Source organism: Podarcis bocagei (genome assembly GCF_964188305.1).
Source record: "Podarcis bocagei genome assembly, chromosome: 7".
In the NCBI taxonomy this organism is placed as follows: Eukaryota; Metazoa; Chordata; class Lepidosauria; order Squamata; family Lacertidae; genus Podarcis; species Podarcis bocagei.
The window spans coordinates 77,096,637-77,108,481 of NC_138132.1; the positions used below are offsets into that span (position 1 = coordinate 77,096,637).

At 47.9% G+C, this 11,845-nt stretch overlaps 1 long non-coding RNA gene across 1 annotated transcript; it reads left to right on the top strand.

The window, feature by feature from the left end:
• Nucleotides 1-4,616: 4,616 nt before the first annotated feature.
• Nucleotides 4,617-10,251, top strand: LOC308591162. The gene is made up of 5 exons (XR_014010008.1): nt 4,617-4,718; nt 5,509-5,596; nt 6,216-6,313; nt 7,995-8,117; nt 9,321-10,251. It is a non-coding gene; the product is annotated as an uncharacterized lncRNA (long non-coding RNA).
• The last annotated feature ends 1,594 nt before the right edge of the window (nt 10,252-11,845 follow it).

Consider the following 11,845-nt stretch of genomic DNA (forward strand, 5'->3'; position numbering starts at 1 on the left):
TGGGTTGATAGCTCTTTTCCAGGAGAGTTCATAGAACCATGGGACGCGGGTGGCGCTGTGGGTTAAACCACAGAGCCTGGGACTTGGCGATCAGAAGGTTGGCGGTTTGAATCCCCACGATGGGGTGAGCTCCCGTTGTTTGGTCCCTGCTGCTGCCAACCTAGCAGTTCAAAAGCAAGTAAAAGCGCAAGTAGATAAATAGGTACCGCTCCGGCGGGAAGGTAAATGGCATTTCTGTGTGCTGCTCTGGTTCGCCAGAAGCGGCTTTGTCATGCTGGCCACATGACCTGTCTGCGGACAAATGCCGGCTCCCTCGGTCTATAGAGTGAGATGAGCACACAAGCCCAGAGTCGCTCATGACTGGACCTAATGGTCAGGGGTACCTTTACCTTTACCTAGAACGGGAAGCGTCATCTAGTCCAACCCCCTGCAATGCTAAAGAATCTCTGACTGAGGTGGCGCTCTGCATTTGCTCCAAGGCCCTGTTGAATTTGAAGATTCTGAGGCTAGCTATTCTCGGAAGTAAAAGCCTAGCATTCTCAGAGGCCTCACTTCAGTTGTCCCACTGCAGCGTAGGAACATAGGACGGTCCATTCAGCTCAGTACTGTCAACACTGGGTGGCAGCAGCTCTTTGGGGTACCAGGCAGGGGGTCTTTCCCAGTAGAAATGTATGATCTTTTCCCAGGTAGTCCCCAAATTATTGACTCAGCCTTTCATGGGAACATAGTAAAGTGTTTAAACCAAGTCATGCTATTGATCCATCCAGCTCAGTATTGTCAACACTGACTGGCAGCAGCTTTCCAGGGTTTCAGACGGGGTCTTTCCCAACCCTCCTTGGGGATGTCAGGAACTGAACTCGGGACTTTCTGCATGCAAAGTTCTACCACTGAGCTCAGACCTTCCTTTAAGATATAGGAACATAGGAAGTTGCCTTATACTGATCCATGCAGCTCAGCATCATTGCTTTTGACTAGCAGGTAATATCCAGAGCTTCAGACAGGTTGTATCTCCCAACCTTACCTGGAGTTGCGAGGGATCAAACCTGGGGCCTTCTGCATGCAAAGCAGTTACACTCCTGCTGAGCTACAGCCCTTAAATGTCAAATTGACATTCTTAAGCTTAGGAAACCAGCAGATGACTTGTGAAAATTATTCCCACCCCTCATTTTTCCTGCATCTTTTAAAAAACAACTGCAGGGGATCACCACTAATTTTCAACGTGAAGCTTAGGACATTGCCAGAGGCTTCAGCTGAGGTGTTCTTGCCTTGATACCCTGAAAATGAGCCTAATGGTTAGGAGGAAAGATACCATTGTGTTCGGAATGTGTCTCCCCATTTCCAAAGTCTCACCTCAGGGTTCAAGAGAACTATTGCATAACAAGCAACAGAAAGACCTCTTACATAAGACAGGCCAAGCGGTTCAGTGGTTAAACCAAAGTTCACTGAGATAATTTTATTTGTAATACTGAGAACTTCCTAAGAACTACACTTTGCCATAGCTGATATAATGTCTGGCTATTCTATCCATCTTACCTATTCTACCTTGTCTACCTATTTTATATATCCTGTTTTTCTATCTTTGCACAACTTAACTATCCTCTTCACCATAAATGTCAATCTATCTGTTCAATCTATTTCATCTCCCTTTCTATTCTGTCAAATGCATTATCTGTTATTTTACCTATCTTCCTATGCTATCCTTTATTTTCTATATTTGCAACTTACCAATCTTATCTATATTTTGTCTATCGACCCACATGCTAGTTTCTACCTATAATTCCATAACTTTACAATCCCATGCCTATCTGTCTATCTGATCTGTTCCTATTGTATCCTCTCTCTTTTTTCTCCATCTTTATAGAGCTTATCAGTCTTTTATATCCTTTTGTTTATTGACCTGTGTGTTAGTTTCTTTTTTTTTACCCAACTATCCTATCTACCATTTCTATATATCATTGTCAATCCAATAAATCTATTCTATCTACTTACAATATTCCAACCTGTCTTCTTATCAATCCCTTCTATTCTTTTGTTTATTGAACAGTGTGCATTTTCTATCCATCTCTATATAATTTAATCTTACTTGCTGTGTATATCAATCTAGCTATCCAATCTATTCTACCTAAACAGCCAGTCTGTCTGCCACCCAATCCTGCTGCCTCCTTCTTTTCTATCTTTCCAGGTCTTATTTATTGTAACGGTGATCAGTTTATTACAAACTCTTCACCTTAAGGTCCCAGGGTGGGTTACAGCATTAAAAGCAACATTAGAACAATTTAAAACAACTAATATTATCTATCATTTCACTATTGAGCCATGTGGTGGTTTAAACATTTCCCATTGACCAAAACATTGAAACCGCATGAGCTGAAAATAAGAATTATACACTACCAACATGCCTAACTTTCCGCTGGACAAAAGGGGTACATCTGGCGCAGTTCTTGTTTGCCATAGACCACCATAGACCACTAGGTGTCCATTTGCAAGCCTAGGTGGCAGCAGTTAGTGCTGGGTTAGGCCATAATAATTTGGATTTGGGGCTGTTTCCAGGGGGCAGACTCATTTCAGTTTCCATACTGCTCCAGTTGGTTGGTAGTCAGCATCTTTCCTCTTCTCCCAAGGGATGGCTGTGTCATGATCCATAGGGATGTCTTCCACTAAGAATGATGACCGAAACAAGAAGCGGCCAGTAGTTTGGCAAGGCTTCAGGACCACGGATAGCACCCCATAAGGTGAGACATGTCACCCAAGTCTTCTCAGCAAAGTCCTCAAGTAACCAGCTGAGGATTTATAGTAAGGCTAGGTAGTCATTAACTGGAATCCCCACCCTCTTAGTGCCCCTTCAGGCCAGTTAAGCCAGTGTTTCCCAACCTTTTTTGGGCAAAGGCACACTTGTTTGATGAAAAAAATCTCAAGGCACACCACCATTACAGCCCCGTGACGTCAGCGCGCAGCGTCACGCCGGGAGGGACGCACGAAAGTGTAAGTTTCAATTTTTTTCCCTCCCCCTTGCCGGGGAACCTCCAAGCTTTGGGGGTGGGGGGGGGAGGAGGCAGCAAAGCGAGGCAGGAAGGAGAGCGCGGCTTGGCTGGGTGAGCTTTGGCAGGGGCAGGGAATGAGAGCCGCGAGGCGGGCGCTGCAGACGGAGGCGCTGCCCGCCGAGCTCGCAGGCAGCCAGGCAGGCAGACGGCGAGAGCCCCGCGCTGGGCGGCCTCTCCTCGCCGCCGCCGCCCCGCCTCTCGCCGCCCGACTCGCCCGCCTCCCTCCAGGCAACATCTCGCGGCACACCAGGCAACATCTCGCGGCACACTAGTGTGCCGCGGAACAGTGGTTGGGAAACACTGAGTTAAGCGACCAGTGCCTTTTTCTGTAGCTGTTGGCTTCTTTGAGGCAATGGCGTTTCTGGCTCTGCTGGTCTTTGTTTGGGGTAATAATAATAATAATAATAATAATAATAATAATAATAATTTATTATTTATACCCCACCCATCTGGCTGATTTTCCCCAGCCACTCTGGGCGGCTTCCAATCAAGTGTTAAAAACAATGCAGCATTAAATCTTAAAAACTTCCCTAAACAGGGCTGCCTTCAGATGTCTTTTAAAGATAACATAGCTGCTTATTTCCTTCACATCTGAAGGGAGGGCGTTCCACAGGGCGGGCGCCACTACTGAGAAGGCCCTCTGTCTGGTTCCCCGTAACCTCACTTCTCGCAATGAGGGATCCACCAGAAGGCCCTCGGTGCTGGATCTCAGTGTCTGGGCTGAACAATGGGGGTGGAGACGCTCCTTCAGGTATACAGGACTGAGGCCGTTCAGGGCTTTAAAGGTCAGCACCAACACTTTGAATTGTGCTCGGAAATGTACTGGGAGCCAATGCAGATCTCTCAGGACCGGTGTTATGTGGTCCCGGCGGCCACTCCCAGTCACCAGTCTAGCTACTGCATTCTGGATTACTTGCAGCTTCCGGGTCACCTTCAAAGGTAGCCCCACGTAGAGCGCATTGCAGTAGTCCAAGCGGGAGATTCTCTTGATCTCCCAAGGAGTCTGTGAACCAGTGATCAAAGGCTGTCAAGAGAGATGTCCCTGCAGGGTTCAGCGGGGAGGCAAGCTCTGGTGCCCACCAACCCACACGGCATGGGCAAGGGTGTGGATTCATAATCTCCTCAAAGCTGCAGTTGCTGGAAGACTCAGAGTCGAGCCATTGAAGTTAAAGAGCACACTTGAAAGTCAATGCAGCAGAGTGGTTAGCATGTCGGAATAGGACCTGGGAGACTAGGGTTCAAATCCCCACTCAGCCATGGAGCTCACCACACGGCCTTGAGACAGCCAAAAGCTCTCAGCCTCACCTACTTCGCATAGTTATGAGGATTACATGAGGAGTGGGGAACAATGTACTCCTTGGAGAAAAAGGAAGGCTATAACTGTAATAAATGAAATAACTTTGGTTAATTGATTTCAATGAAGCGCTGTATTTTTCTCCCAGGGCCTGGGCTAAACCATGGTGCCCATCATAGACTCAAAGGGGCAGCTGTAAAGAAATATGTATTTATAGTCCTCTTTCCTTGCTCACCTGGCTTGACCTGTGCTTTCTTCATCACCAGGAGTCGCTCTGAAATCCTGTGGCAAATGTGGTGGTGGGAAGTGCTGTAAGGACAAGCTATGCCATCAATGCCGGGCACTGCCAACGTGTCCAGAAGGGCAGGAACTGAGATGTTCAGGTAACCCTTGAGTCAATCCCTTCTTGTTCCAAGTCACAGGCCTTCCACCTTGGGTCCTCCAGGTGTTGTGAGACTACAAGTCCCATCATCCCCAGCCAGCAGAGCCAAGGGTCAGGGATGATGGGATGATGGGAGTTGTAGTCTAACAGCGTACAGAAGACAAGACAGACAAGAGGTAAAACCTAGCAAGGTTGAGGAGTCTGGCCTGGCAGAATGTGGTGGGCCAGGGGTTGGAGCCTGTCAGAATGTGATCGAGTAGGGGGCGGAGCCTGGCAGGGTGTGGTGGATCTGAGGGCGGAGCCTGGCAGGGTGTGGTGGATCTGAGGGCGGAGCCTGGAGGACTCTGCCAGGTTCTGAGCCTGAAAAATAGGTGTGATTGACATCTAATGCCCTATAAAATAAATTGTGGAAGGGGGAGAATTATTGGGTTGTCTTTGTTTTTATTTTTCATTATGTATTTTGTGGGGTTTTTATACTGTAATCTTAGGTTATGAACCACCCTGTGATCTATGTGTAAAAGGCGGTATACAAATTTTATACATAATAATAAATATGTTCTACTAGGGTTTTTTTTGGAACAGCGTACTGTATCGGCTTCTTTTAAAGTTCCGAATTGTTCTACCGTCTCACTCAATTTTATAGTTCGCCGCTTATTGAAAACTGTTTTGGAGTGCTTGTACAGAGATTTACTAAGCAAAAATAGAGAAAACGTTGCTTTGTTAGAAAGAGTAAAAGCACATCTAGGAGCTTCTCAGCAGTAAGTAACCACCTCCCCTCTTCCTTCTTCCAGGCACTATTGACTTCAGATATTTCTGCAGCCCATGCCCTAATGGAACTTTCTCTGATGCCAAAGGCAGCTGTTGCAGACCTTGGGCAAAGTAAGTCATTCTCTGCTTTGCAGCATAATAATAATAATAATGCTATTTTATTCTAGAAAGGGACGTAGGTGGCGCTGTGGGTTAAACCACAGAGCCTAGGACTTGCAGATCAGAGGGTCGGCGGTTCGAATCCCCACGACGGGGTGAGCTCCCGTTGCTCGGTCCCTGCTCCTGCCAACCTAGCAATTCGAAAGCACATTTAAGTGCAAGTAGATAAACAGGTACCGCTCTGGCGGGAAGGTAAACGGCGTTTCCGTGCGCTGCTCTGGTTCGCCAGAAGCGACTTAGTCATGCTGGCCACATGACCCGGAAGCTGTACACCGCCTACCTCGGCCGATAAAGCGAGATGAGCGCCGCAACCCCAGAGTCGGTCACGACTGGACCTAATGGTCAGGGGTCCCTTTACCTTTAAATTTTATTATAAGAACATACCGAGAGAGAACATTGGTCCATCTAACTCAGTGTTGTCTACACTGCCTGGCAGCAGCTCTCCAGGGATTCAGAGAGGAGACTCTCCAAGCCTGGAGACACAAGCAAAACCAATGCTCAACCACTAAGCTGTGGCACACCTTGAGCGCATCACCCATGTTCCAACCATCATTCTTTCCTTCCTTTGTAGCTGCAAGACGTTGGGGCTTGCAGTTCGATGACCAGGGAACACAACTCATAACGTGGAATGTGGCGACACGAGACCCGTCACCGTAGTTATGCAAACTGGTACGGTTCTGTTTTCTGGATCCAAAATGGGCCTAAAAGACCTACACATGGGAATCGCAGAGTTGTCTCCGATACGGTTCTACTCAAAGCAGACCTGTTGAAATGAATGAATGAATCTGTCTGTGGTGCCTGTTTGCTTCAGTGGGTCTACTCTGAGTACAGCTTGCACTGAATACAACACACAGGGAGAACATGGACACAGCGGGACTGGATTCCAATTATGGCTGTTGCCAAATCTCACACACTTGGAGACACACCTTTTTGACGCGGCCCATGCAGGGGGTGAAAATGGGAGGGTGACCTGGGCGTTATTCTGGGGACAGGAGCAAAGATGTCCACGAGGAGACACAGAGATGGGTGTTCTTGGGGCGCAGGAATGATGGTCCCGGCTAGCAAGAGAGTTCTCTTGCAAGTGGCAGCAAATATTAAAGACACATTTCAGTGTTTGTTTTGTTTTATATATTTAAGTTCATAAATACGCTTCAATATCACAATGTATAACAGGTCTTCTTCTTCGTTGGCGATCACTCATAGCCGAGTAAGATTGTCTTCCATAAACACGGTTTTAACAGTGAGTCCGTAAGTGACTGTGGAGGCCAATTCTGGATCCACACGTCCTTCCACAGTGGGGACATTGGTTTCCGGGCAGGAGTTGATCACGGTGTAGATTTGCCAAGCGTGCCTTCCTCTTAGCACGTTTCTCCCTTGCATCCTGAATTCGAGTATTTTCAAAGCCCATGACACCTTTGGTAAAGGCTGTCATCACTGCTTTATGCTAGTGCCTATCTGATCAAAAAACCTGAAAATGAAGGGGGAGAAAAAAGATATTGTTAAATAAAGAATGTCCTAGAAACAGATATCATTAATTCATCTTTTACAATATTATGAGCCCATTAATAACTGAGTAAAGAAGAGTATATAAAATAATACCCAACTTTTAAAAAGAAAAAAGGGGGGATACCTTTAAATAATTTTTCTCCTCTTTTATAAGAAGATTTAAATCTGTAGATACTCAAGAAAGAAAATAATGATAATGATTAATATGAGAAAAAACCAATGAAAAGATCAATGAAATGGAGGGTTAGAAAATATAAATTATGAACACAGATTAATTACAGATAAATTACCCTCTTAAAATGCTATGTAAGATTAAAGTAATTCCAAATTCTATAAATTAAACTCTCAACCCAATTAAACTCCAATTAAATCAGACAAAATGGATTAAATATATGAGAATGAATTATACAGAGGAGTGTTTTCTTCAGCTTCCTTGTTTCGAAAATCTAGTGCTTGTTTTTAAAGCCTGCTGCAGAGAGGAGGGAATTCTGCAGTGTCCTCACGCTAGGAATGAGGAACAAGCGGTCAGGTTCTGAGCTTATATAGGGCCTGGTGTGCTGGGATTGGCCCTTGGGAGGTCAGCTGATAGAATGCTCAGGTGGCTGGTATTGCAGCCTAGATGGCGCCCTTGGAGCCCATCTAGGGAGTTGGAGCTCAGCCAAAGTTCCGTCAACAGGTCTATGCAGCAGATTATTATTATTATTTAGCAGCCAGTCACTTTAATGTGCTTTTATTTATTTATTTGAATGGTGTCTTATGTTTGAATACTCCCCGGGTGTTTTATGATATGGTGGTAAAATAATGCTCTTATAAATACATAAATCTATGCCCATTAATTCTTTAGATTCCACAGTGACGACTATCTTGACCATTGTGACAGCAACGGGCCTCTCTCTTCTTATCCTGCTGACGTTCTTTTTAATCATCTGCGTATGGACACAGAAGAAGAAACTGCCCCTGATGGAAGGTCAGTGTAGCTTTTTAACCCCCTCCTGGTGCCCACCCAGAGTTCCCGCCTAACCTAGCCATGGCGGTATCAGTTGAAAGCCTAGTGTCAAAGGGCAAGCCGGCAGTAAATCACAGTGCTCAAAGTTGGCACTAATTAGCAAAAAGACGATCCTCACAGACTTGGCTGAGTTTCAGGCCTAATGAGCACAGCAGCTCATCTCTGGGAGGTCTTACCCCATGAATCAGTTGCTGTGACCGAAAGCCCCCACCTCCCCACAACTAAGTCCCCTCCTTTCTAGGCCTTTCCCCCAAGTAATCAGAGACCGCGGCTGCTTGCAGCCTGCTGCTCCTCCACCCATTTCAGCCCTCTTCTGGTTCTGGGAGACAAGCGGGAAGGGGAGCTTGTCACAGCAGAAGGGGGTGACACTTGCAGTTCTTCACCAGCCTGACTCATCTCTGCCTCTTGACCTATCTTCCCCCTCTTCCTGTTTCAGCTTCTGCCTCTGATTCTGAACTTCTCTCTGCCACCGACTCTCCTAGCTCACTAAACCCTGTTACCCCTTCCAACACCTCCTCCTCCCAATCTTCTTCCTCTGACCACTCATCATCACCCCACCACCAGTCCCCGGTCTCTGAGCCTTCTTCCCTTAGTGGGTCCCCAGCTGGTTCCCCACCACCACCACTCCTCTGCATCCATCAGGTCCATGACACCTGGACTATGCCAACTTCCAATAGGGTTGTGCTCTGGATCTGACCCAAGCCCGGATCCAGCGCCAAATCACCCTGCATTGAGCGGAGAGACAGCCCCAGTCAACTCTGGTTGGGTTGTCCCACCCAGAGTGATCTGGCCCTGACAGAAGGTGGGCTGGTTATGAGGCAGACGAGAAACAGAAGATGCAGGCAGTCTCTGCAGGGTCTGCTTTGGCAGGGCTTCCTTGCAGGCAATGTGCTATCAAAGCAGCACCCAGCAGGATTGAACCCAGCACCTCCTTCTCCCTTCACCACAGCTTTAATTATTGCATGTCCTCATTTTTTGTGCCCATTCACCCATCCTTTCCTGGTTGGAGGGTACTCCACCTACCGCATGACGGTAAAATTTACATTCATTACTCCACCCACTTTGGCCTTTGGCCGCGCCCACCTCTGAGGCGTGCCACATTTCCCAGGAAGGAACATGGTCCTCAGACATCCCTCCTTTACCATTGGTACCTTTGTCCTGTAGAGCCTGAATCCGTCCGCCCTTCAAACTTCCTAGGATCTCATCATGAAGACACCTGCAGTTGCCAGTTCCCAGAGGAAGAGCATGGGGAGAACATGGACAAATGGAAGGCCTCACAGATCTCTTTGGCCCATTGCAAGAACTTGGGGCGAATCCACAAGCACGTGCAAAACTCGCCCCGCCATATCTAGGCGGCTGAACTATATGAACAGCAGCTATTATCTTTGTTGTAGCATGATGGGGCTTTGGGTGCCGGAGCTGTTTCCCTCTAGGTTGGCTCCTTCACTGCTACTAGCTGTCTCTAGATCAGATCACCTGCTCCACACCCTGTGACTATGAAAGCTTTCCTTGCTGGCTAGGGAAATCAGGTTACGAGGAAAGATCTCCAGGAGATGGCAGTTCCAACCCCGCTTTCCCTATTCACCCATCCCCAGTTGCAACTGCTGGAACAAGCCACCCACCCCACTTTCCTAGGTAGGGTTTGGAAGATGGAGAATGCAGGAGACATCCTCGTGGGCAGGGCAGCTGACGTCCAATTTTTTGTTTTACAAAAACTGGTCCTATGAGTACTCCATGGATATGGAGCCAGGGAAGGCGGGGCCAGAGGGCAAGGCGGAGTCTGGCGGAATCTGGCGTACATTGGAGGTGGAGCCAGAATGTGATTGGGAGGGTTGTGGGTGGAGCCTTGCAGAATCTGACTTCCCAGACTTCCATTTCTGGTTCTCTGAGAGAGGAGGGTCATCTCCAACTACATTTCACTGGGAGTAGGCTAACTGAACTGAATGGACCTGAGCCAGTCCTGCCCATTAACTTCAAGGGATCTACTCTGAGCAGGATTAGCTCAGCTCAGAAGGCCATTTCACTGGTCAGATCAGCAATCGACCGGCCTGTTAGCAACCCTGTCTATGTATATTGGTGGGGGTGGCAAGACATGGAATGGCATGCCCTTCATGCCTAGGTCACCCTTCCCTTGGCTGGCACCCTCCTGATGTTGTGGGCAACGTCTCCCATTGTCCCTGACCGTAGGGTGAGGCAAGGTGTAGTCTAAATCATTTGGAGGCCCCTGGCTTGGAGACACCTTCTCTAAGAGCCTCTCCCTGTTTGGTAAGCAAGACTCAGCTTAGAATCTGCAAAATGGCAATCTTAACAGGATTCCCCTGAGCTGTTTCCCACCCTCTGGCAAAATGTGTGTCTCCAACTGCAGGCTGCCTGGAGGCTTTTCTGCTTCTCTCACCACCCCCATAATGACGTCCCTCCTCACTCTCTGTTCTGGAGGCCGTTGTCGGGAGCTTTCCTTGTTTCGAGAAACCTGAAGGCTTTTCCCCCCCTTTACTCCGCTGCTTCTTCCACTGTTTCAAAGGGTGCAATTCTGACGCAAGGGAAGAAAGTTTGCTTTCATGCAAAAGCAGCGGCGCCACCCCCATCTCTTAACGAGAACCGCCTTTTCTTTTTTTTAAGTTTTAGAAAAGGAAGGGGGGGTGGCAGCCCCAGAGCCTTGAGCTGCGCTTCCTTTGTGAAACTGACAATTCTCCGTTAAAACAATAAAGCTTCAGCTTCACTCGTTTCTTTCTTTCCGCTGCTAGTAAAGAGACTGTGGAAATTCGCGACGGCGATAGCGGGTGACCTCATGGACACTTTCCCTTTCTCTGAAACGCCCTGCAACGGAGTGCGTGCCTCTTTAAAAAATGTTTTCAACCGTTCGCCGTGACTCACGGCTTCAGGTGTTTTCCCCACTTGAATTTCAGGACCAGTCTGAAGAAAGGATGGCTTTGTTAGCCGGCTGGAAGCTGGGGGTGTGCTTTGCGCTTGCACACTCTTTTAATCCAGCTGAGATTCTGAAGCTACATTAATCTCGCAAACATGGGGCTGGCATTTCCACAAGGGGGGAGAAAAGCAACAGGGTGAGGAAGGAGAGGCTACAGTCCGGTGCATGCATGCAAAAGGCCTCTGGTTCAATCCCCAGCATCTCCAGGTAGGGACGGGAATCACCCTGTCCAAAACCCCGGAAAGCTGCTACCAGTCAGTGCAGACAATACTGGTATGGCTTGGGATAAGCAGTTTCCTGCGTTCCTATGAAAGGTGGAGTTAACAGTTTGGGCACAACCTGAGTAAAGATCATACGTTTCTATTGGCGTTTTGTTAAAGAGAGGATTTCATGGTGAGAGGTCACAAGCTGGACGGCTGGCTTACCCAGAGGCCCAGTAGGGGCAGCTGGCCAGGCAGTGTGCGTCACTGGCCGCAGCTCAGTGGTGGGGCATCTACTCTGCGTGAAGAAGGTCCCAGGTTTGATCCCTGGCATTTCCAAGTAGGGCTGGGAATGTCCCCTGCCTGAAACACTGGAGAGCCTCTACCCATCAGCTTACACAATGTTGAATTAGACATGCCAGCGATCAAACTTGTATAAGGCAACTGCCTACGCCTTATGTGTAGGGACGTAGTACGGTGGCAGAGCACCAGCTTTGCATGCAGAAGGTCCTGGGTTCAATCATAAACATTTTCAGGAAGAATTGGGAGACATCCCTGCCTGA